The sequence below is a fragment of the Gavia stellata genome, chromosome 12, assembly GCF_030936135.1.
Source record: "Gavia stellata isolate bGavSte3 chromosome 12, bGavSte3.hap2, whole genome shotgun sequence".
NCBI lineage: Eukaryota > Metazoa > Chordata > Aves > Gaviiformes > Gaviidae > Gavia > Gavia stellata.
In genome coordinates this window covers 25922610-25938934 of record NC_082605.1, presented here as the reverse complement: position 1 = coordinate 25938934, position 16325 = coordinate 25922610, and the positions used below count along the sequence as shown (strand labels likewise).

General features: G+C 53.9%; 1 pseudogene; it reads left to right on the top strand.

Annotated features, from left to right (window-relative positions):
• The first annotated feature begins 431 nt into the window (after window positions 1-431).
• On the top strand, window positions 432-14582 carry LOC132317951 (proline-rich protein 36-like; annotated as a pseudogene).
• The last annotated feature ends 1743 nt before the right edge of the window (window positions 14583-16325 follow it).

Sequence of the window (16325 nt, the reverse complement as noted above, 5' to 3'; positions counted from 1 at the left end):
CGGGGGCGCCGCGCCGCCCACAGCCCCGCCGGTAGGCACGGCCCCGCCCGCCCCGGGCGGCCCCGCTCCGTCCGAGGGGCCTCCGTGTCTTCTGTCTGTAGTAACGCCATGAGTACCGACCAGAGCTTAGTCAACGTACACCGAGGTTGAGATCCACCCTGTAAAAACCAGATGCATCAGTCCAAGTTGGCCACCCTGAGCTCCCTTCACGGACATGACACAGACAACTCCACGGGGGGATTCATCTGACCACCCTGGATACCCACTCTAGGCTGCAGAGGAGAGCCCGTCTTTCACATCTGTCCCATTCCTGGACATACGCTCCTTCCCGAGGAGGACTGGCAAAATCTTCTCTGTTCTTTTTTGTCACGTCGCACTGCAAAGCCATCTTGTCCAAAGGCCACTCATTCTTTCGGGCTGTGGACTGCATGATGGCTGTCAGGACAGACTGGGGATTGAAGAACCCAGTAAGCCACACTGAGGAGGGTAAGGAAAAGTCTCCTGTCCAGGCCTCCAGCTCCTTGACGCGAGTGAGGAGGTCAGCAAACCATGTGCCCAGGCTGGCTGTGGAAGGGTGAGCCCTCTTTATCCAGGACTCGGGCACCGTGTCCAAGAAGAGGGCATTCTGCAGGTTCTCCACGTCACTTGTCATGGTCAGTTCTCCCTGAGTGAGAAAGGGTAGAATTAGCACTGACAACTGTTTAACCTGAACAAAGCCTCCTTGAAAGCAGAGACTGAGCTAGGAAATGTGAAAGAGCATGACATCCTACACAGTCACAAGTGTTTACGTACTGTGAATTTCTTAATGAGTTTTGGGTTTTCATGAACACCTTCTATCGCATATTCCTGCATCGTCATCTTCCTACTGTAAAAATACTACTTGGAGGAAAAGATGCATTACACAGTGACAATAAGCACTGTGTGAGTTGTCTCAGTGTTGTTTCTGTTCTCTCTCACTGACTGAAGATCTTTATAGGGCAGGAGGAGGAGGAGTGGGAAGACGGCAGCAACAGAGAGCTGTCCCAAGGGGAAGACACCACCTTCTACAACATCTGGGTCAACCCCTTGGTCCCAGAGCTCTTCCAGGATGACCACACTGGTCCCCAGGAGGGGCCCGGCTGGCCCAGCAGCACAGGCACAGAGGCAGCAGGAGAGGCAGACGGCGACCTGCAGAGCGCGTCTCCTGCCCCGGCAGGGCTCACGGATCCCGAGCTGGCAGCTTCTGCCCTGGCCGGAGCTCCTGAGGAAGAGGGGCACTGTGCTCCCGGGGCACAAGTGGAGGGCAAGGCACCAGCTTCTCCTGTCTTGGGCGAGCAGGCCAGTGCAGCACAGGCAGAGAGCCAGGCACCTGCCCCGCACAGCCCCGCAGCCTATGAAGCAGCTCTGCGGGAGACAGCCCGGTGCCTCGTGAATGAGGCCCTGGGCAAGGCTTTCACTGGGAGCCGGGGACCCAGGCAGCAGCCGGCGCCACAGCGGGACCTGGCACAAAGCATGGATGTGGCAACGGCAGCAAGAACACCTGCAGCACCTCAGGACACAGAGTCTCCCTTGGCTGGAGAGCCTCAGGGAGAGGCCAGCACAGCCCCTCTCGTCCCAGCAGCATGCCAGGATGGAGAAAACATGGCTTCTCCCATGTCTGGAGACCATCAAGGAGAGGCCAGCACAGCCATTGTCTCCCTGGTAGCGCACAAGGATGAAGTGGCTTCTTCGATGCCTCAAACCCCTGCAGCAGACACTGGCACACCCCACTTTGCCCCAGCAGCGGACAACGCAAGAGACCCAGTGGCTTCTCCCTTGGCTCGGGACCCTCGGCAACAGGTGAGCCAGGCACGTGTGGTCAGCAGCGGGCATCCCGAGGTGCCAGAGGCAGACGCAGTGCCCGGGCTGTGTGCGGCAGGGAGATGCCTGGTGCTCTCCGTGTCATCCCGCTGACATCCCTTCCCTCCCCTACCTGTGCTCTTGCTCTCCCCATGCAGGCGGCCTCAGAGCACAGAGGCGACGCACAGCCCTCCTCTGCCTCCAGGGACACGCCCGAGGATGACCCAGGTACGTCCCCGAGTCGAGCACTGCCCCGGCAAGGGCCTGGCCTGGCCCGGCTGTCCCAGTGAGCGGCACCCAGGCCAGGCCAGCAGCACTGTTCACCTGGGGCCTGGCCATGCCCTGGCCACCCCTCCCTGGGGAAAGCCCTCAGTGGCGAGTGGCAGGCGGGAGCTTGCCTGTCACCCGCCCAGCCCCTTGCCTACAGCTCTCCTTCCCCCACAGGCATGGCCGCCCTCCCGCACACCCCAGCTCAATGGCGATGGCCCTCCTTCTTCAGGAGGGCGCTCAGGGCTCTGTGCACAGCTTTCCACTGTACCTGCATCACGGGACAGCAAGAGGAACAGCGCCCCGCTGCCAGCACCATGTGGCTCTCCGAAGATGGCAGCTGGCCCTGAGCCTGCACAGCATCCACAAGGAGCGGCAAGGGGAGGCACGCGAGGGATGGGTGCATGGATAGCGCCCCAGGCATTCAGCTGCCCTGAGGACATTCTGCTGCCAGCCTCCGCTCGGCTGTGAAAGCTTTCCGAGGCCAATAAAAGATGACAATTTTCCCCCAGTGCTCGTCAGCGCCTGTTCCATCTCGGGAGAAAGACAGGCAAGCAGAGCTGGAGAGCCCCTGTGCTCCCTCTTCTCCAGGCTGAGCAGAGCCTACGCCCTTGGCCTCTGCCCGTGCCTCCGGTGCTCCAGCTCCCAACCAGCTGGGGCCTCCGCTGGCCTCGCTCCACCGTGGCTGTGTCTGCCAGGACCCGGGCAGCCCCAGCCCGCAGCCAGCGCCCAGGCACGGCCTCCCCTGGGCCCAGCAGTGCAGAGGAACCCCTTCCCCAAGTTGCAAAAAAGCAACAAAGAACAGGGCAGGGAGGGAGGAATGAAAGAACAGGGACAGGGAGCCGGAACAACAAATGATGGGGGGAAGGTGGACAGGTACACAGCACAAACCAAACTACAAAGCTACACAGTTTGCAGGGCTGTTTCACACTCACATTTTCTCTATCACAGCTTCTCCACAGCATTTTTTTAGCCCTTCTTAAATACATCATCCCCCCCAGAGGCACTATCAGCATTGCTGATGGGCTCAGCTTTGACCAGCAGCAGAGCGGTCTCTGAGCTGGAACTGGCTGCATCCAACACGGGGGCAACTCCTGGTGTCTCCTCACAGAACCCAGCCCTGCAGCCCCTACCCACCCCAGCTAACAAGACAATACATACAACAGGCAGCTGCTACGCGACAAAGAGGGGGGATTGAAGAATAGGGAAAGGGAGCCACAGAGAGAGACAGAGGCAGAGCGGAAGAAAAAAAAAAAATAGCAATGGGCTACAGGCCAGAGAGGAGGAAGGGACTGGGAAGCAGACCGAGAGAGATGGAGAAGAGCAAAGAATAGCGATGGGCCACAGGGCAGAGAGGGAGGAGTTAAAAAAAGGGGACAGTGAGGTGGACAGAGAGAGACTGAGAAATACCAAAAAACCTCGATGAGCTAAAAGGGCAGAGACAGAGGAACTAAAGAACAGGGACAGGGAGCCAGACAGAGAGAGAACAGTAAAGGGAAAAAACAGGCTATAGGCCAGAGAGGGAAGAAATTAAAACACAGGGACAGGGACCTGGAATGAGAAAAATCTAAGACAGAAAAAGTATATCTAGAATACAGGGCAGAGAGAGAGGAATTTAAAAATAGGGACACGGCGCCAGACAGAGGGAGGTGTGGGGGGTAGGAATTGTGAAGGGCTAAAAGGCAGGCAGGGAGGAAATAAAAAAATTGGGACAGGAAGACAGACAGACGGAGAAAGACAAAAATAGTGATGGGCTGCAGGACAGAGAGAGGATGAAAAAAAGAGCGACAGGGAACAGGGCAGAAGCGCAGAAAGAAGGAGAGGATGGAGAGGTAGAATGACAGGGAAAGAGGGAGACTTGGAGAAGGAGAGAGGGAGAGGTCCAGGGAAGCAGAAAAAATGACAGCAGTGAGAGACAGAGAAAGGCGGGGGGGAGGCACAGGGAGGGACTGGGATGCAGAAGAGGGGCGACAGGGCCCTGGGACTCAATGCAGCTCCCTCTCTCGGAGCTGCTGGGATAATTTGACAGTTCAGATGCGTCTTTCTCTGTCTCTCTCTCCCCCTCCCTTCCTCCTCTGTGGCTCTGGTCGCTTGACTGTCGTCCACCTAAAAGACTAGATTGGCATCTTACAGCCCTTACAACGTGAGGCTTCCCAAACACATAGCCTCACATGCGCACACGCTCCGTAACCGTCCCGTGCTTTTGGTTACGCATAGAGACCCTGCCGTGCACACTGGTGATTCGATCTGCTGAGGACTATGCTAAGAGGGATCCTTCCTCACCTGGAGAGGCAGGCTCTCTCCTGCTGCAGCTGGAGGCAGCTGTTGGCTGGATTCCCTTTATTTTATTCTTCAGCCACTTTACCTTTTTCTGGCCTCTCCAGCTTCAGCCACGGCAGCTCCTGCCCACAGTCAGTAAGCCCTCCAGCTGTCCCTTTTTGCCCATGTGTTATGGTTTAGCCTCAGCTGGCAACTAAGCACCACACAGCTGTTCGCTCACACCCCTCCCTGCCCCAGCAGGATGGAGGAGAGAATCGGAAAAGTTAAAGTGAGAAAGCTCATGGGTTGAGATAAGAACAGTTTAATAAATGAAATAAAATAATAATAATAATGATAATAATAACAATTGTCATGAAAAGGAAAATAACAACAGCAACAACAACAAAAAAATAAAAGCCAAGAAAGACAAGTGATGCAAATGAAAACAATTGCTCACCATCCTCCAACTGATGCCCAGCCTGTCCCCAGCCAGCGGTGTCCCAGCCAGCTTTCCCCCAGCTTTATACACTGACCATTACATCATATGGTATGGAATATCCCTTTGGTCAGTTGGGGTCAGCTGTCCCGGCCGTGTTCCCTCCCAACTTCTTGTGCACCCCCAGCCTACTCGCTGGTGGCGGGGAGGAGAAGCAGAAAAGGCCTTGGCGTTGTTAAGTGCTACTCAGCAATAACTAAAATATTTCTGTATTATCAACACTGTTTTCAGGACAAATCCAAACCTCAGCCCCATACTAGCTACTATGAAGAAAATTAACTCTGTCCCAGCCAAAACCAGCACACCACGCTGCTAGGAGAATGAGGGCAAAGGCAACCCATGCAAACCTGAACCAGATGCAGTCAACAACATCCCTGAAGAAGAACCGACAACCAAGTCCTCAGTGCTGCCTCTGGGAGAGGGAAAGAACAAGCAGCTGTTATCCACAGTGATTACAGTAGCTCTCCTCAGGCAGGAACCCCTCCTTCTACAGTGCTTCTGGAGACACTGCTCCTTCCCCAAACTGATCCTAATGGCACCTGCATTTACGGAGAATAAAGCACATTCAAGGGCCGGCTTGCTGCTGTGAGGACAGGGCTTGGGGGCAGTCTGTGGCTGCGGGACAGGCTTCAGGGGAGGTGCTGGAGCTGGGGACAGCTGCAGAGGGTGAGCAGGGCTGGAGGAGTTCTGCTGAGTTGGGGAGGCACCCAGCACCTTTTCCAGGGGGTAGGAAGTCCTCCAGGTACCCAGAAGGGTGGGGGCAGCCATCTCCTGCCCCTCTTCCTCCTTCCTCTCCACCACCTCTCAGAACATCCCTGGGAGCTGCTCTGATGGGGCCTGACTCCCAACTGATCATCAACCTGTCAGATGGAAACACCCTTGCAGCTCATCAGCACTCTCAGGGAGGCATGCCACAGCAGCACCATCCCTTGGAGCTGCAGCCCTTTTACACAGAGGGGCCATTGCGATCAACCTCACTGTCCCCACTTGGGGCTCCTCCAGCCCCAGCCCACAGCTGCAGCCATGGCTTCTTATACCCACTATGCAACCTGCTCCCCTGGACTCTCTGACAACCATTCACCAAGTACAAATGACTAGAAACACATCCATGAGTGCAAAGGAGACAGCAAGTGTTTATTTGTTAATGCGTGTAAGTCCCAGTAGTGAGCCTGCTCTGGGGCTCGGTGTCTGTACACTCACCCTTTCCCTGGGACAACTCAGCAGTCATTACTGGAGCAGCAGATATAGAGAATGAAAATACAGTGATGGGGAGCAGGATGGAGGAAAATAAAGATAAAAATAAAATGAGGGAGAAGGACTGAGGAGCAGAGAAAGAAAAGTACAGGGAAAAGGACAGTGAGATGGAGAAATCAATTAAAAAGGGATGAGGAGCCCTGCAGGGACATGGTGGAAGAAAAACAGGGTCAGGGAGCAGGACAGAGGGAAAGAGAGAGAAAATGATGAGCAGGGAGCAGAACAGACAGATCAAGAGAGAAATTGAATGAGAGGAATAAGGAAGGAGGGAGGGAGAGAAAAAGACAGGGAACAAGCCAGAGGGATAGAGGAAAAGAGAGACACAGATCAGGACAAAGAAGTGGAGAAAGAAAAGAGTGATGGACTGCAGGATGAGAAAAAAAGACCAGGGAGCAGGGCAGAGGGGAGTAATGGAACAGCAAGCTGGGCAGGGGGATATAGCGAGAAACAATGGGACAGGCAGTGGTATGGATATATACAGACAAAAAGTTAGGGGGAGGATGGAGGACAGAGAGATTAAGAGAAAAGGGACAGGGAGCAAGGCAGAGATGGAGAAAGAAACATTAGAGACAGAGAGAGGAGGAGAATGGCAGGACCGAGGCAGAGAGATGGAGAAATAACAAAAAGACAGTGATGGGTAGCAGGTCAGAGGGACAAGGAAAAACAAGAAGAAGGACAGAGGGATAAAAAAAACAGGTGAGGGACAGGGAGCCAGAAAGTGGGATACTGCAAAAGAGAGAGGGACGGGGAGCAGGACGCTGGGATAGAGAGCCAACGAGAGCAACAGAGAGAGTGACAGAGAGGTGGAGCACAAGAGAAAACAGGGACAGAGAGCAGGACAGAGGTGAAGCAATAAATAATAGGGACAGGGAGCAGCACAAAGGGTCTGAGAGAGTAAGAGATGAACAGGAAGGAGGACAGGGACAGTGAGATGCAGAATGAAAAAGAAAAAACAGCAACAGCGAGCAAGACAAAGGGATAGAAAGAGACGGAAGGAGGGAGAGAGATAGAAAGGCAGGGACACAGAGCGGCACATACAGGCGCAGGGAGAAGAAGAATGCCAGGGAACAGGCCAGAGAAATTTGGGGGAAAAAGAGACGGCTGCAGATCAAGACAAAGAGATGGAAAAGCAAAAAGCAGTGATGAGCTGCAGGACAGAGACAGAAGATGAAAAAAAAGAGGGAGAAGAACCAGGACAAAAGCGCAGAGAGAAAAAGAAAAGGGAGTGGTAGAACAAGAGAGAGAAAGGAAAAGAGGAAGAGGGAGCAGAACAGAAGAATAGAGAGGAGAGGTACAGGGAAGAAAAAAAAAATTACAGCAGCATGGGAAAGAGAGGGTGCCAGGAGATGGGCAGGGAGGGCCCAGGATGCACAAGAGGGGAGACAGGGCCCTGAGGGCCTGGGACTCCGGGCAGCTCTCGCTCTCGGTGCTGCCAGGAGACTTTGCCAGTTCAGACACTTCCTTCTCCTTCTGTCCTCCCTTCCTCTTCTGTAACTCTGGTCGCTTGGCTGTCCTCCCCCATGAGGATACATGAGTGTCTTATAGCTCTTAAGAGACGAGACTTCCTAGACATGTATCCTTGCTCACTCGCACACTGCACAGCCGTACCGTGCTTTGGGTTACACATACAGACTCTGTGGTGCACGCCGGCAGCCTGGCTTGCTGTGGACTGTGATGAGGGATCCATTCTCACCCGGAGAGGCAGGGTCTCTCTTGCCTGCAGCAGAAGGCAGCTACCAGCCAGATGGCTTTCAATTTCTTCTTCTTTACCCTTCTCTGGCCTCTCCAGCTTTAGTTGCAGCAGCTGCTGTCCACAGCCAGCAAGTGCTCCGCCTGTTCCTTCCCTTTCAGCCCCATGCTGTAAGGAGAGTGAGGCTGAGCAAGGACAACCCACTCAAGCCTGAGGCGGGCGTAGTCAACGGCATCCCCAAGGATGGAACGGACAACCATGTTATCAGCCTCTGGGAGAGGGAGAGGAGAAGCAGCAACCGTTATTACTGTAGCTCGCCCCTGGCCGAATCCCCTCTTTCCGCAGGGGCTTCTGGAGACGTTGCTTTTCCCTTGCACAGCTGCTAACAGCATCCGCATCAAGGAAGAATCAAGTGCATTTGAGCTTGCCATCTTCAAGGTGGGGCTTCGGGGCAGCCTGGGACTACAGGACAGGCCTCAGAGGAGGTGCTGGAGCTGGGGCCAGCTGCACGGGGTGAGCGGGACTGGAGGAGGCTGAGGGGGAGCTCCGGTGAGTTGGAGAGGCGCCCAGCATCTGCACCTGGGAGGGTGTCCGCCTCCTTCCCCCTTTCCCTTCTATCTAACTCCCTGGGGCTGCCCTGTGACCCGGCTTGCCTCCAGCTGACCAGGAGCCTGCTGCAGCGAGCGCTTTGAAGCTTCCTGACCCACCGCCCCCGGGCAGCCAGCGGGCAGGAGACACCCCTGCACCTGCCAAAGGGGCTCGCTCGTCTCACCGGTGGTCCTGGCCCTCACTCACTGGGAATCGCGGCCGGGACACCGCCGTGCTGTGCCGGCAGCAATGACGGCAGCAGCAGCAGTCCTGCAGCCCTGTGCGGTGCCGGCGCTGCAGTACCGCGCTTTGGCCGTGAGGCGACAGCAGCAGCGAGCGCCCGGCGGGCAGCGCTTGCCCGGCGGCGGCACTGGCACTGCAGTTCCGCATTTTGCGTGCTGAGCCCCCGCTGGCACTGCGCACGTGGGGTGGCAGCGGTGCTTCCTTGACGGGAGGCAGCAACGAGCGCGGTGGCATCGCCTCGCAGGCACTGCAGCATCGCACTGCCGTTACCGGCAGACGGTAGCGTGGAGCACGAGGGCGCCTCCACGGTGCCCACCTGCAGTGCCGCGTTTCGTTTGCCATACAGCAGCAGTGAGCACAAGCAAGCGCCACACCCCGCATGCGCAGAGTACCGCATTTTGGTCACCGGGCGGCAGAAGCGAGGGCACAGCGCCGTGCACGCGCGGCACCCGACGTGCAGTACGGTCTTTTGTTCGCCTGGTGACAGCAACAATGGCGGTGGCGCGCACCACAGCGCACACGCGGCGCTCAAGCTGCAGTACCACTATTCGGACGCAGGGCGGCATGCCACCGCGCATGCGCTCTTGAGGCGCGGCAGCACCGCTTGTCGGGGAGCGGCTGCACCTGGAAACCCCCAGGAAACCACAGAAAACCGGCAACAAAACTACACCTCATGCTGCACCGCGGGGGCCGCAGTGGTAGCAAGGACTACGCCGTGCCGCACTCGCCCGAAAGCAATGTGGCTGCCTGGCAGCGAAGTTCGCAAAAACTACAGCTCCCGGCATGCACCAGCAAACACGGCATGGCCGCCCAGAAGCCGAGTGCCGGAAGACTACACCTCCTGGCATGCTCTGGGGAGCAAACATGGCCGCCCAGAAGCCCCGTGTCCCAGGACTACAGCTCCCGGCATGCCGCGAGAGGCAGCCTTCCCTGCTCTGTGACCCTGTTCCGCCCCCTCTGCCGACGCGCCCGGAAGCTCCGCCAAGCCGCCAGCACAGCCCCACGCTCCCCAGCGCAGCAGCGGGCAGCCCCCTGCACCCCTGCCACCATCTCCAGGCAGCCACCACCGCCAGCTCCGACACGATGCGGCTCCCCCAAACCCCTAACTGCCCGGCTCCCAGCAGCCCTCGCCCCTGGCTCTGACACAACGCAGCACCCCCACCGCTCCGTGCCTCCAACAGGGACCCCACTGCCCCTCCCCCAAGGCACCGCCGCCCTCAGGGCTTTCCCTGGGACCCACGGGGCGATCGGGTGGCCCCGCTCACCTTCCCGCTTGGTGCAGCCGCAGTCCGGCAATGCTCAGCAACTGCTCTGCTCCTCCCTTGGCTCGCACCAGCCCCTCCACGGCCGCCCAGGGCAGGGCAGGACAGCACCAGCCCCTCCACCAGCAGCCACCCCTTTACGGGGAGGGGCCGTCACGATCAGCCTCACTGCCCGCACCTGGGGCTCTTCCAGCCCCAGCCCACAGCGGGAGCCCAGCAGGAACAGGCGGCCATCTCCCGACCCCCACAGTGCGTCACCTCCTCCCCTGGGCTCCGTCACAGCCCCTTGTCCAGTGTGTGCGAGTGCAAATGCAGCTGGGAGTGCAAAGGAGACAGTGAGTGTTCATTCAGTCACATGTGTAACAAGTCCTGGGAGTGAGTCTGCTCCAGGGCTCGGGGCCTCCCATGCTCCCCCTGCCCCTGGGACACCTCGGCAATAGTTCCCGGAGCTACACTTCTTCAGCGGGAAATGGACGGTCAGTTGGCTGGCTCCTGGAGCAATGGGCTGCTAGACAGAGGTGGAGGCCACCAAAAATGAGAGGCTGGGAGCAGGACACTAGAAGAGAAAAGTGGCAGCCGGCTAGACAGCAGGGGTGTAACAAGAAAGCACAAGGCAGAGAACAGGACAGAAACAGAAAGATGGGGACAGCCAGCTCGACAGAGATGGAGAAAGAAGCATCAGGGAGACAGGAAGAGAGGCAGCAGAAAGAGTGAGAAGGAGCGGGACAGAGACAGACAAAGGAAGGATGGGGAGCAGGATGGAGATGCAGAAAAAACCTGGGATGGGCAGCACAACAGAGAGGGAGGAGAAAAGAATAGGGGCAGGGAGCTGGACCAAGAGAGATGGCAAAAAAGTGACAAAGAACAGGGCAGAGAGGGAGAAATGAAACAACAGGGACAGGGAGACGGGACAGCTAACGATGGAGGGAAGGGGCAGCAGCGGGGAGAACAACAGAAAACAGACCACATAGCTACACTCTACAGGGCAGAGAGTGGCAAATTAATAGGGACAGGGAGCCAGAAAAAAGAGAGTTGGAGAGCAAAAAGAATAGCAATGTGTACAGGAAAAAGAGGGAAGGAATTATAAAATAGGGTCATCGGGGAGCCAGAGACAGTGAGATGGAGAGAGGACAGAAGCTACAGGGCGGAGGGAAGAATTAACGAATAGGGACAGAGACTGGCCAGAGACAGATGGAGAAAGGCAAAAGATTGCACACGTGGCAGGGCAGAGAGGGAGGAATTCAAAAAACAGGGACAGGGAGCCGGACAGAGAAAGAGGCAGAAATAAAACGGGAAAAGGCAACGGGCCACACGGCAGAAAGGAAGGGATTGATAAATAGGGACACGGCACCAGACAGATTGTGATGGAGAACGGGAAAAAAATAGTGGTGGGCTACAGGGAAGAGGGAGGAATTAAAGAACAGGGACTGGGAGTTAGACAGAGAGACATAGAGAAAGCAAAAAAAAAAAAAAACCAAAACACAGCGATAGGTTACAAGACAGGTAGGGAGGAAATAAAAACTAGCGGCAGGGAGCTGTACAGAGAGAGATGGAGAAAGACAAACAAATAGCATGGGGCTACGGGACAGAGCATGTGGAATTAAAATATGGAGAGAGGGAGCCGGACAGAAAGAGAGGCCAAGGAAAAAATCCAGACAGGCTACAGGGGGCAGAGGGAGGAATTAAAAACCGGGGACAGGGAGCCGGAGAGATGGAGATCACAGGGAATAGCGGTGGGTGCAGGAAGAAGAGGGGGGAATTAATAAATAGGGACAGGGAGCTGGACAGAGAGGGACGGAGAAAGGCAAAAATAGCGTCGGGGTACGGGGCAGAGTGGAAGAATTAAAAAATGGGGGCAGTGAGATGGACATAGATGGAGAAAAGAAAAAAGTGAAGGGCTACACGGCAGAGCGGGGGGAATTAAAACACAGGGACGGGAAGCAAGAAAGAGTGAGATGGAGAACGGCGGGGGGAAACCCGAGGGGCAACAGGACACCGGTGGCCTCGGCCCTCACCCGCCGCCGCCCGGTCCCGCTCCCGCCGCGCCGCTACGCCGCTGCCGGGCACCGCGCACGTGCTGGCCGCCGATGGCCACAGCCGGCGCGCGAACGCCGCGCTGCGGTACCGCACTTCGGCCACGAGGAGGCAGCAGCAGCGAGCACCCGCCGGGCAGCGTTTGCCCGGGGGCGGCACGGGCGCCGCAGTTCCGCGCTTTGCGTGCCGAGCGCCTGCTGACACTGCGCACGTGGGGTGGCAGCGGCGTTTCCTTACCGGGAGGCAGCAACGAGTGTGGCGGCACCACCCCACAAGCACCGCAGCATCGCGGTGCCGTTACCGGCAGACTGCAGCGCGGAGCACGGCGGCGCCTCTGCACGCGTGCGGTGCCAACCTGCGGTACCACCGTTTAGCCGCCGTGCGTCAGCAGCGAGCGCGGCGTCATGCGCCACCCCGCATGCGCGGCTCCCACGCTGCAGTTCCGACGTCTGGCCGCCGGGGGGCAGCTGCGCGGGCGCTGCAATGCGCAGCCGCACCCCGCCTGCAGCACCGGCTTTTGGCGCAGTCCGACTGTCTTTTGTAGTTCTACGGGAAACAAGCCAAAAAGGCTTGTTCAGTTTGTGAAACACCAGGATTTTTCTACCTGTGACCACTGCCTGAAGGCTGTTGAAGGGTGATAGCTTGATCATCTATGTATCTATCATTTACTTTGCTTGATTACTACAGTTCTTACTACTGAAAGCACCTAGCCTTTTATAAAGGGCAAATACCGAGTTTTTAAAAGTTTTTAGTGACTCCACAGAATTGCCTTTACTTGTGATAGGTTGCCTGCTTCTTCAAACCAAGCAAGAAGCATTTTACCTTCAAGGCAGAACCTTCTGCTCCCCCAGGAGTTAAAGACAAAACTGTGGTTCGCTATTTTCTAATAAAATGTGTAAGTGGTAAAACACTTTCTCTAAGGGAACTAACTACTATATCCCATTCATTGCAGGTTTCTTAGTATCATGTTGTAATCTGCTTTAAATGCTTCCATGTGAAAAAAAGACATCAAAATGAGATATTATTGGATTTAATCCTTACTACACGCATGACCCTGGTATCATGGAGGACCTGCTTTAAAGCATCGGTAACATACAATTTTTGCACTTGATCTCAAGTATGCCTGTGCATAAAAAGCTATGAAAATGTGCCATTAGGTAACAAGCCTCGACAAGCAATTATTCACTCCAGTCCTTTGGTTCTTGGTACTTCCACTGGATGTAGTCTTTTTCACATTCTCCTAGCTAGGGCCTCCCCAGAAACTCCTGCAAGCATATTACAGATGGGATTTAGAAGGCAGAAATTCCATACAACTGCCAAATGCATTGCAAGATTAAGACAAACTGATTTCCACAGGAACCACAGACCTTTTCATACAGCCACAAAGGTGTTTAGGTATTAATTCATATTAGCACCAAAGGAAACAGGCATCTCATTACCTTTGGACCAGATGCTTGTTCAGTTTTAAAACAAGAAAAATAGCCTGTCCTGTCCTGTCCTCCTGTCCAAGAAAAGACACAAATGAAAGACATAGATAATCTTGTTAAAAGAATGGGAAAACAGACACGTGCTCTGCATGGCACTCAGACACAATCTTTAGACAAAAAAAATAAAACTCTCTAAATTAGATTGGGTGGCCCAAAGGGGTATCTTCTTTGTGTCACAGTACTGCCTGTACATAAGCAGGCTGCCTCTGTCTGCTATATTGACACCTAATACCAGCAAGGAAACAGTGAAAAATTTAGGAAACTACAGCATTTACCAGAAGCATTTCCAATACATTTAGGAAACAATTTAAGGAGATGATCACACAGAGCATATAACCAGAAATAATACTGTGGACAAGGCTTGAACTGACCAGCCTAGGGGATGGATCATGTACTCATTGATTGTGAAGTCCATTTCCAGAACATGAGTGCTCATGTTTTTACTGAATGTATCACTGCCTATGAAATACAGTGCACCACAGTAATCCTGATCTTGGGGCATAAGTCTGAAATAAAAGTGAATCATAGAATCATCGAATGGTTTGGGTTGGAAGGGACCTTCAAAGATCATCAAGTTCCAACCCACCTGCTATGTCAGGGACATCTTTCACTAGATCAGGTTTCTGAAAGTCCCATCCAACCTGACCTTGGACACCTCCAATGATGAGGCATTCACAACTTCTCTGGACAACCTGCTCCAGTATCTCACCATCGTCACAGTAAAGAAGTTCATCCTTACATCCAATGTAAATCTACCCTTTTTACGGTTTAAAACTGTTGCCCCTTGTCCTGTCACTACATGCCCTGGTAAAAAGTCTCTCCCTGTCTTTTCTTACAAGCCCCCTTTATATATTGAAAGGCCACAATAAGGTCTCCCTGGAGCCTTCTCTTCTCCAAGCTGAACAACCCCAACTCTCAGCCTTTCCTCACAGGAGAGGTGTTCCAGTCCTCTGATAACTTTCATGGCCTTCCTCTGGCACCTTCCAAGCACTGCTTCAACTCAATACTTATGAATGAATGACCCATGTGTGAAGGATTACCTGTATAGATGCACCTCAGTCATACACATGCAGACGGACCATTGAAAGATTAAAAAGAATGGTGTTCTGAAACTCTCAGGTTCCCCAACCCTCTTTCCCTAATCCCTTCCTCAGTGCCTGGATGAGATGATCCTGTTCCGTTGATCATGATCGTTCATCTCCAGAGGCAGGTGCTGGAGTGAAAGGACAAGGCTAGCAACTGCAGCCTCCTACTGAGCAGCATTCAGCCCTTCTGCACTTACACAGCTGCAAATTCACTTTTGCCTGCTCAGGGCTTGAGTCAGGGGGGGCACGTAACACTCAATGTTCATTCAAAGGCATAGTCCATCTGTCTATGATGTTCATTATTAATTCAGCTGCTATTATTAATACTAGATGTCTATATAATTTTATGATACAACAATTAGAGAATAATACACCACGGCTGCCAACAATGTTACTATATGGCATGGAATATAAGTGAAAAATTCCAACAACTCAACAGCCCTGGTGGCTCGTGTTTGTGACACCTGATGTTAGGGCCAAGGCAAGTGACCAGGTCAAGCCAGAGCCCCCTCCTTTGATTTTCAGAGATGGGACTTATTTTGGGCTTGCTGTGAGCTGGAGGGGATGTCAGCCTAAATAGCCACCTTCTCAAACTGATGTTGCAGGAGCTGTTCATCTTCTTGGCCAATCCACAATTGAGTCCATACTTACTCACCCCTGTAGGGGGAGAACTGAGAAACACGAAGCCATTCATATGTACCATTGCCCTCATCCCATTGATGTGTTACCGGACTCATACTGGTAACAAATTAGGGCTCCTTCCATTTTGGTTCTAAGGCATGTTTCTTTTTACCCAGGCTCAAAAACATTACCTGGCCTCAGTATCACCATATATATATATATATATATATAAATTTGATTCTCCCCATTCATGATTTTCCCCATTTTTTTTCCTGCTTCTTTTCCTGCTTCTTCCACCAAAACCTAAATTTCTTCTTTATTCTCTTGTAATGTTTTCCCATTCCCACTGATCACCTTCAGGATCCTTAGGGTCTCATGTGGGGGGCATGGGCTGTCCAAACAAAACATGCCACGAATGTAAACTGGTGCATGAGCTGTTGCTGTTTCTGAAAGCTGCAAATATCACTGGTAATTTTTCAGTCCATTGCTTTGGATATTGCCCTACAATTTTCTTGAGTTTATTTTTAATAGTCTGCTTCATTCTTTCTACCACTCCAGAGTGCTGTGGTGGCAGGATATATGCAGCCTTTGTTTAATTCCCTGTTTACTCATGAAGGCTTGAATTACTTCACTTACCAAATCTCCTCCTTTTCTATTTCCTGTTCTATCTTATGCCAGCCAGTGATCCATACCAACAGCTAATTTCCTTAGTCAGATTTTTTTTTACACTTACAGCTGCTGTGTTTCTTTTAGTGGGGAGTCTTCAACCCATCCCAAAAAGATGTATGTGATGATAAGCGGAGACTATTTCTTTAATTTAGAGCAGTTTATGTAATCCATTTGCAGTATTTACCAAGGTCTCCAGCTTCTCTGATGCAAGAGATGAGAGCTTGTTTTTATTAGCTTCCTTACAGAATTCAGCTCACTAGTGAAAATGAGATGGCACGAGGCACCTCATGGCAGTCCAGAGCTCTGCCTCCGCAGCCCCCACTTCCCCCGTCAGTAAAAACAGACTACAGCACGAAGTGCATAACTTGAGATGCTCTAGCAGATCACCGAGTGATGCACCCCTCTCAGCCAGTGCCTGCCCTTCCTCTTGGGAAAAGCTGCACCTCCGGAGAGCGCCCACCCCACGCTGCCCCCAGTACCCTTCCCCTCTGTGGTAGCATCCTGTCCTGCAGCCCTCGCAGGCAGGCTCTCCTCCCGCCAGCATGCCCGGGG